The sequence below is a fragment of the Palaemon carinicauda genome, chromosome 25 (genome assembly GCF_036898095.1).
Source record: "Palaemon carinicauda isolate YSFRI2023 chromosome 25, ASM3689809v2, whole genome shotgun sequence".
In the NCBI taxonomy this organism is placed as follows: domain Eukaryota; kingdom Metazoa; phylum Arthropoda; class Malacostraca; order Decapoda; family Palaemonidae; genus Palaemon; species Palaemon carinicauda.
The window spans coordinates 27,810,556-27,820,186 of NC_090749.1; positions in this window are offsets into that span (position 1 = coordinate 27,810,556).

Sequence of the window (9,631 nt, forward strand, 5' to 3'; positions counted from 1 at the left end):
TGGGAAAATTCCTTATGGCAAAGAGAGCAAAGGGAAGCCCTTTATCCCAATCCTCTCCTTGCTCATAACAATATTTTTTTAATATACACTTAAGGGTCTGGTGAAATCTTTCCACCACACCCTGACTCTCAGGAGGGTAGGGTACACTGGTAATGTGCTGAATGGCCAGTTCAGCACACTTACTCTTAAATACCCTGCTTGTAAAATTCGAGCCGCAATCTGACTGAATTTTATGAGGCAGTGCATACTTGGAGAAAAACTCCACTAATTTGTCAAACACAGCTTTTGAGGTTATTTTCTTCATTGGAAAGGCCTCAAGAAAACGTGATGCTCTATCCATTATGGTCAGGAGATGCGTAAACCCTAACTTCATCCTAGGCAGAGGTCCTACCACATCAATTACCAATTCTGCAAAGGGTTCTCCAATTGAAGGAATTGGGTTAAGAGGAGCCTTGGGAATAGGTTGATTGGGTTTACCCATCACCTGACACACTTCACAAGTTCTTACAAATTTCTTCACCGAAGACTTCATTCCCTCGCCACCAAAAACATTTACTCAACCTACAAAAAGTTTTACTTAAGCCTAAGTGGCCAGAAAAGGAGTCCTCATGTGCAAGGCTTAACACAGCCTCCCTAAACTTGGTAGGTACGACAATTTGTCTTAAACAAGAAGTCACATTTAGTTGATGAGTTGGGGGACGACTGACCCTATACAACAATCCTTTCAAAACCATAAACCTGGGCCTGGTCAAATCGTCAGTATTACCTAACTCAAATGAAAATTCATCTTTTTGGGCCTGTATGAAAGAGAGACAGTCACAATCGGATTTCAATAATTTAAACACTCCAAAACTAGAACTACTGCTACTACTACTACCTTCTACTAGCCCGGGCTTCTCTACCTTTACTTCTAAATTACTTAAATCTAGGTCATCATTATTATCAGATTCTGCTGCACTCTTAGCAGAGGCTCGAGTAGTTATTGCCACAGGGAAAGCCGTGACCGAAACAATAGGAAATAATTCCTGCCCCTCTGCCCTCAACATATCATTCCCAAGGATTCCGTCTATTCCTGGTATCGGCAGGCTCTCAACTACTGCCAGCTCAGTAACCTTGTGATACCCTGGGAAGGACAGCTCCACCCTTACTAAAGGAGCAGATACCACCGTATCGGGAAATCCTCCCAGGACGACGTATTCTCCAGTATAGGGAACTAAGTTAGACAAGGACCCTGCCAACACCAAAGATCTAGCGGATCCTGTGTCCCTCAAGAACTTAACATTAAGTGTAGAGGTTTCAGATTTCAATTTTCCGGGGTAGACATATTTGTTAAATGGTCATAAATTACCAGTGGACTCACACAATACAGGTTTTACTTTACCTACATCTGGTTCACTAACAACCTGGGGATCAACAGTTTTACCATTCTTACTCTCTGAAATAGAATTATTTGAAATTAGTGAGATTGGCATAGGCTGATTAACATTATTTTGACTCTTATTTTGATTCTTTTGGAGGTAACGGCTCCTGGCTCTACATTCAGCTTGTCGATGCCCTGGCTTATTACACCAAAAGCAATTACCCCTAATTTGATTAGTTTTACCCGAATTGCCACGGTTAGAAAAAAACCAGAGTGTGCCCACCACTCAAGTCCTTTCTGAAGCCACTACCAACATGATTACTCATGCTACTATTTGGGGTACTAGATTGGTTTTTAAAGGGATTATTCGACTTAGAAGACAAATTACTTTTATTATTAGGGTATGAGGACGAGAAGTTACCTGACCCAGCCCGATGGGTCAGGACAAACTCATCAGCTACTTGAGCCGCCTTGGACAAAGTTAAAATTTTAGTGTCCTCCAGATGAACCCTCAATTCTTTACTAAACCTTCTTAAACTCCTCCAGTACCATCAGTTCCCTCAAGGAAGAGAAGGAAGCAACTTGACGACTTTTCAGCCAGTTGTCAAACTGCTCTCCTTGAGACGAGCGTACTCAACATAAGACATAGAATTGGGCTTGCCAGTGGTTCGGAATCTCTGGCGATAGGCCTCAGGGACCAGATCATAGGCCCTGAGAACCAAAGCCTTTACTTTGTCATAATCTCTGGCAAGGCCCTCTTCCAATGCATTATACACCCGCAGTGCCTTGCCCGTCAATCTACACTGTATGAGTACCGTCCACATTTCTGTGGGCCAAGACAACCGGGTGGCAACTCTCTCAAAAGCTTTAAAAAATTCTGGTATGCTCCCCTCATCAAAAACTGGAATTAACTTTAGTGCACCCGAAATATTAAAGTTGTCTGATGATGAGCTATAGGGAGAACTAACATGGTTAGGGGACCCTTGCACCTTGGCCAAACCAAGCTTAAGCTTGAGCACCTCAACCTCATGTTTCCGGGCCCTCTCGTCCTCCTCAAACTGCAGCTTCAATAACTCAATTCTCTTACAAATTACATGGAACTCCTCCTGCCCCATTACATGAGCAGGTGTTACATGGTTGGGAACAGCCTCCTCAGCTAAAAAGGGGTTAGTTGAAATATTAACATTTTTAACAGCCCTGGCCGGAGTAGGAAAATTGGCCGGACCTTCATACATAACCTTTACTGCAGGGGAATCAGTGAACAGGGACAAACCAGGATTTATGCTCACATCATCGACTATGGATCCTTCTTGGTCCGACCCAAAATCAGTGCCACTCTCAAAATCACTGGCTAGGCCGCTAGCTACCTCATTACCCTCAGCCAAATCTTGGGACACTTTTTCCTTAACCAGTTTTAACAAATTGGCCCGAGTGTCAGAGGACTTATGAGGGATCTCCAACCACCGGGCACACTGTACCAAATAAGCCCTTGTCAAATCTCCTAAATATTTCAAACAGTCAGCCGAACCAAAGAATTCCGACGGGTCAAAAGTAAAGTCCTTCATTTTAATGAAAATAATATCCTATGGGGAAGGAAAGCAACTAAACCAAAAAGCAAATATCAACAATAACTACTGTCAAATCCCTCCAGAGCTGAACTGCTTCCCCAAACACCGAGTACACCTGCGTACGATCCTGTCACGGTCGCCACTTGTTACGACCTGTGTAGGCCGTAGTTCTGGTTCTTTAAACTTTGATTTTTTAAAGGAATCGTAGGCAGTACATTATTTATGTAACCCGGTGAACTGAGGGAAGACAGAACAAAAACACTGGAAAAATCTAACAATATTTATTACAATACACTTAAATAAATTCAACCTTGCACCAGGAGTAACAAAAAGCTCCTAAGACAAACAACAATGATTAAACAAAAATGACCTGGAGGACTAATATACAGAGTCCTCTAAATACACAAGGTTGACCTATATCTAAAAATATTAACCTTAACAAAGAAAAACTAAACAGATCAAAAGTATGGCTCATATTAAGTCGGGCCCACAAATATCCCCAAACCACTACCCTATTACTAAACATATAGGAATAAGGAAGACAGGAGAAATGGAAAGGCAGAAAACCTTAAAATTACCTACCTACACACAAACGTTTAAAGCTAAACCAAATACCAAATAATAAAACATAACACAAGGCAGCATACAAATACACATGCCACATACTAAATGCATAAACACTTGGATAACTTCACAAAAGAATTATGCAGAGTCATAATTTATATATACATGTAAAAAACCCAACACTGTATTATCTATCTGTGAAATAACTTCAACAGTACTTATCCATACATGGATCAGACGACCGAGAGGGGACGAACATTCATCAGCATCAGAGGGAGTATCATTAACACCAGGAAAACGGACTGGGCATATCCATAACGATAATGAAAAGATCGTAACTTTACCTGGGTAATGCCTCCCTACGTTCCTCCTCACGGACCCTTGGTCCACAGACGAGCAGCGTAGCAGATGTGATGACGCTCTTGGATCACGGCAATAGTACCTCCAACAGTGCCGGGACGGAACGACGGCACCGTCTTCCCGCAAAATCCTCAGGCGGGGAAACTAACGTCAAGCGAAGGTCGCAAGTGACACATACACTTGCAGGACGTAACAAGCGAGGTGGCTATCGCAGGTGACAAAATCCCTGCATACGTGGTCCGTGATCCCAAGAAGTGTACAATATACCGCGGGTGGCTCAAAGACACCAGTGAAATAATCCTCCAAAGGCACAATTCCTTATGAGGGAATAAAAGAGGCGTCTACCAATGGCTGCTGAATTAGGATATACGTCTGTAATCAAGGCACGGTCCAAACTGAACATTCCAGGCAGCAGTAGTCTCGTCCACGGCTCTCACTAAACACCAAACACTCGGAAGGAAGAATAAACAAAGGATTTAATGGCAATTCACTAATTAACGACGAGGAGGAGCGAAGGTTATCACCGAACTCTTATGAAAAGGGCAGTTAACTTTTACTCCTGCCGAAGACCGAATTTATTTTTAAACAATTAAATAACCTACTTTAACATAACAGCGGGACAGCTACCGCAGCGGTAGGTGGAACGGTCTGTAGCTTAATGCTTTCAATCTTCTAAGCTGCTCTGGACACCTCCTGTTCCAAGCGTGGTGAGATCCACCACAGTTGGGACACTTTGGATGGGTCTCTAACCCATTCTTGTGGGTGTTAATGCATTCTTGGGTAGGATGCCGGCGGCTGCAGACTCCACAGACCGTTGAGCTCCTTCAGTACTGCTTGTAATGGTGAAAACGTTGACAGTTGAAGCAGCGTAGCGGGTCGATGTCTAAGTCCTCTATGAGGAAAAGTCCCCACTGTCCGAGGTCCAGTGATGGTGGGATTGGCCCGATGAAGGTGACTCTGACTTTCCTGGTGGGCTGCTTATGGCTGCCCAAATTGTGTTTAGCATGGGCAACATTATTGCAGTCAGTTACGAAGGGCAATGGCATCTTAACAGAATAGTTGGAGAAAACTGCTTTCCTCAATTTCCTGGCATGATGAAGTTAGGTCACGGAGGTTTCCCTGTGAAGAAAGCTGGCGCTATCCTGATCCTTGGGTGTGATGATCGTGTCACCCTTTAGACTGGCTCTGGCAGAGATCTTTATTCCTGGGTTCGAGGCTGCAATAGCAGCAACTGCTGCATAGGAAGGTACGCCTTCCATACCTGGCAACTTGAATTTTGGCAGTTGCTCTGGATCCATAGATGTGGGGCGTGGTTCTGCACCAGGCCTAACAGTTAGAGTGAGTGTGGCAGTGGCTTTAGCAAGTTCTGGTGTAGGCCCAACAGTTAGGGTGAGTGTGGCAGTGACTTCAGCAAGTAGCTGTGTTAGGCAGGACGTGCAATTGCAGTCTGGTTAATGTGACTCGGCCAGAGCAGAAAGGCGAGTGTCTTTGGAAGGATCCAGGTCCATGGCTGACGCTTCTTCTGTTGTTGAAGTGCTAGTAGGTAGTGTGGCAGTGGAGGTGGCAGTAGGTGGTTTCACTGTTGTTCCACTCTTTTTCCTCTTGGCAGGTGGCATCTTCACTGGATGAGGAGAGGGGTCAAGAACAGGAGAACCATGTTCCTAATAATATCTACTAGGTGCAGGCTTCATGCAGTCGATATTTGGATTCGGTTTAAAACTGGGCCATTTAGCTGGTTTGCCCAGGGTCTTCATCATCCTCTGGAGAATTCCTGGGGGATGGAAGTGTGGATCTCGGTTTTGATGAGCTTCAGTAGTAAGGCTTTCTTGTACAATGGAGGTTCCCTATTCCTTCTAGTGACAAGTCCATATACGAGGTCATGGTACACACTGCAATCGTCACATCTGCACCATATCTTGTGCTGGACACAGTCCCAATCAAGCTGCAAGCCCAGCTCTGCAGCCAGCTTGAGAGCAAGGAACACAAATTTTCTCTTGTGATCATAGTATGCAGTACATTCCTTGCCGTTTTTCTGGTTAAAATGACACAAGTCTTGACAGAGATGCTGCTCCTTGCTATAGCAGAAACATCAGATGAATGTTCTGCTTAAAGAGCTTATTGGAAAGTCAACAGTCTATATCAGTGATGATACTTTCGGCCAGCAAGCTGGCAGGGGAGCTAGTGTCCCCTGTGGTGGGTAAGCAAGCTCTTGAATAGGCAGAGAGATCATTGCTTGCTTGTTAGATTGTACAGATTTGTACTGGACACAGGCTCTTACATTAGTGCATTATTATTATTATTATTATTATTATTATTATTATTATTATTATTATTATTATTATTATTATTAGCCAAGCTACAACCTAGCTGGAAAATCCGGATGCTATAAACACAAGGGCTCCAATAGGGAAAAATAGCCTAGTGAGGAAAGGAAATAATGAAATAGACAAATGATGAGAATAAATTAACAATAAATCATTCTAAAAACAGTAACAAAGTCAAAACATATATGTCCTTTAAAAACTATTAACAACGTCAAAAACAGATATGTCATCTATAAACTATAAAAAGACTCATGTCAGCAGGGTAAACATAAAAACATTTGCTCCAACTTTGAACTTTTGAAGTTCTACTGATTCAACTACCCGATTAGGAAGATCATTCCACAACTTGGTAACAGCCGGAATAAAACTTCCAGAATACTGTGTAGTACTGAGCCTCATGATGGAGAAGGCCTGGCTATTAGAATTAACTGCCTGCCTAGTATTACGAACAGGATAGAATTGTCCATGGAGATCTTTATGTGAAGGATGGTAAGTTATGAAAAATCTTATGCAAAATGCATAAAGAACTAATTGAACGACAGTGCCAAAGATTAATATCTAGATCAGGGATAAGAAATTTAATAGACCGTAAGTTTCTGTTCAACAAATTAAGATGAGAATCAGCTGCTGAACACCAGACAGGGGAACAAAAGAATTAAAACACTTCTTCAGAATTGATTGATCACCGAAAATCTTGTAAGAGTTTCTCAATAAGCCAGTTTTTTGTGCAATTATCTGGAAAATAAAGGGATTGCAAAACTAAAGGTTGAAAACGATGGCAGAAGTAAAGATTAAAACAGTAACAAAGAATAGAGGTAAAATGAAGCAATAAAACTTTCATTTTATTATTTATTATACTTTGCTGTGTACACTACAAATTTCCAACTAATCTATGTCGGGTCTTGGCTAATGATAAAAGTATTATTAATAAGAGCAAAAAGAAATCCTTTTTCCCTCGTCTCTAGAGAGAATCGAGCTCTGGTCTTTCCATCTATGTCAGAATGACGTTGGCATTATACCACAAGATATCCTCGTGAAGGAGCAAATGTCAGGGGAAGTATATGTGCAGGAGAATTGTGCTTGATCAGTGGGTGACTCACAGTCCGAGATGAGACTTTCCGGGTTAATGTCAGTCAAGGGAACTAAATATGTAGAGAGTGACTGTGTCTGATCAGTGACTCACAGTCATCCGAGGTGGAGTTTCTTTTGTCTTCCTTCCCTCCTAGGTCGAAGGAAAATATTCTCAAGTTAACCTCTTTGTTTCCTTTCTATTGTCTTTTGCCTTAACTGGTTTGCCTCTAAATGCAGCTATTTGATAGTAATCTCTCTCTCTCTCTCTCTCTCTCTCTCTCTCTCTCTCTCTCTCTCTCTCTCTCTCTCTCTCTCTCTCTCTCTCTAACTAAATTGCCAATGTGAATAAGGAAGAAAAGAATCTATAATTACTATAGTTTTCCACAACTCGCTATCTTTTCTCTCTGACAACAGAAGAGCAGATCTTCCTATTTCCCCTCAAACCTAATTAAAAAAGAGACCATTGGTCAATATAGAATAAGAAGGATTAAAAATGCAACATTTATTAACATATAGACTTGGATAAAGGGATGATATAGAATTAGATTTCATTTAGTCCCCCTCGAAAGTCAAGACAGAAAACGAAAGAAAAATGTTTTGCGAGTTCTATTTTCTGCAAAATCTATTGAAAATTTGATTTAATTAATCTTCATTATAGTCAATGGGAATAAAGTTTTCACGTCTGTATTTTATCATTCAGTTTCTTTTCTTACTGATTACTGATGGAGCAGGAAAGGCTTCCTCCAATCTCAGTGAACGTTTACTCACTATGAATTCCTAACGAGTTTGGATCAGATGGAAACATCATAATGATTTATTTTGAAAGTTTGGGCTTTTTGACCATTTAAAAATCTATTTCTATTTTATTAATTATTTTTAATATCTTTAAATAGATTTTTTATATTATATAGGAAGAATTAGTGATAATTTACATAAATAGTGGTAGATAAAGAAATCAAATTTTTGGAAAGAGCCTGATGAAGTTCATGTGCCGGCGGCGGTAAGGGGCTAATTTCTACACATTAAATTAATACTAACTATGATTGGAAACCCTCAAGAAGTAAGGGTTGAAAATAACTATTGAATCCTAAGACGAAATTTTTCCCTGTGACGAAACTCTTCGCTGGTTCAAGACTGCATATTTACCTATATGATCCAGTGTTGCCAGATCTATAGAAATTTCTGTATTTTTACTGGATTTTCCACAAAACTACAGAATTTTTTTGCCATTTTCCTCATAAATCTACTGGATTTTGTTGCACATGATCCAGAAATTCTCAAGAATTTGCCCTGATAGAGCAGTAATCTTTAAAATCTAATATCTGTACATCAAAAAAAAGTTAAATCGAATATGAATGATAACTTAGACGTACTGTGTGTTACGGGGACAATTCGATTGCATTACTCGATGTCTCGAAGCGGACACGTTCCATACCAACTAATATGTGTTATTTACTGGATGGGCTACTCGGGAACGTTTCTGTTAATAGTGATGAGGATTAGTATGGTCATTTCCAACAACATATCTCCCAGTCTAGTGTAGTAATTAGGAGTACAATAGGTGAACTAATATTTTTGTTTTACTAATAACTTGCCAAGTACCTTTATCATTAAAGGGTAAAGCCAGAATTGTACATAAGCTTTAATTATGACATATAATTTTGTTTTCATTAGTGTCATTCTTTGTAGTCCTAGAAAATTTTGCATTGTTGCTTTAATAATCTCTATAATTATGGTAGTGTGTCTACATATAAAGGGACTAACATTTATATTAATTATGTAAATTTAAACATCAAAACATAATTCTACAAAATTACGTTAAAGCCTGTCTGTACATGTAAAAGGATCAAATTTATGCTATTTTATTTAGTTATGCATCAATAACTTCAAATATTTGTATTAATAAGCAAATAAAGTACATATGAGGAATCTACAGAAATTTCATTAAATCTACAGAAAAAATGAACAAAATATACAGAAATTTTGCCAAGGGCATCTGGCAACACTGCCTATATCACCATCTTGCCATCTACTATAGCTATATAACACTACTCTTATTCTGATACTACACTACTCCTGACCTAAGGGTAAAAGAATATTTTTGTATAATATTTGTTGTATTCGTCACACTTAACCATGTCAATCATGAGCCACTTGTATTGAAACCCAAAGGGGATGGATCTTTAAATGGCATCATTATTGATATTTTAAGTAATGGATCGCAGAGTTGTTGTTGATGGGCACCATAGTGAGTATAGGAATGTGGTATTGAGAGTTCCTCAGGGCAGTGTTCTTCGCTCATTACTTTTCGTCTTATATACACACGGCATGTAGTTTAGCCTCGAAAACAAGCTTGTTATATATGCAGATGATGCTACTCTCTT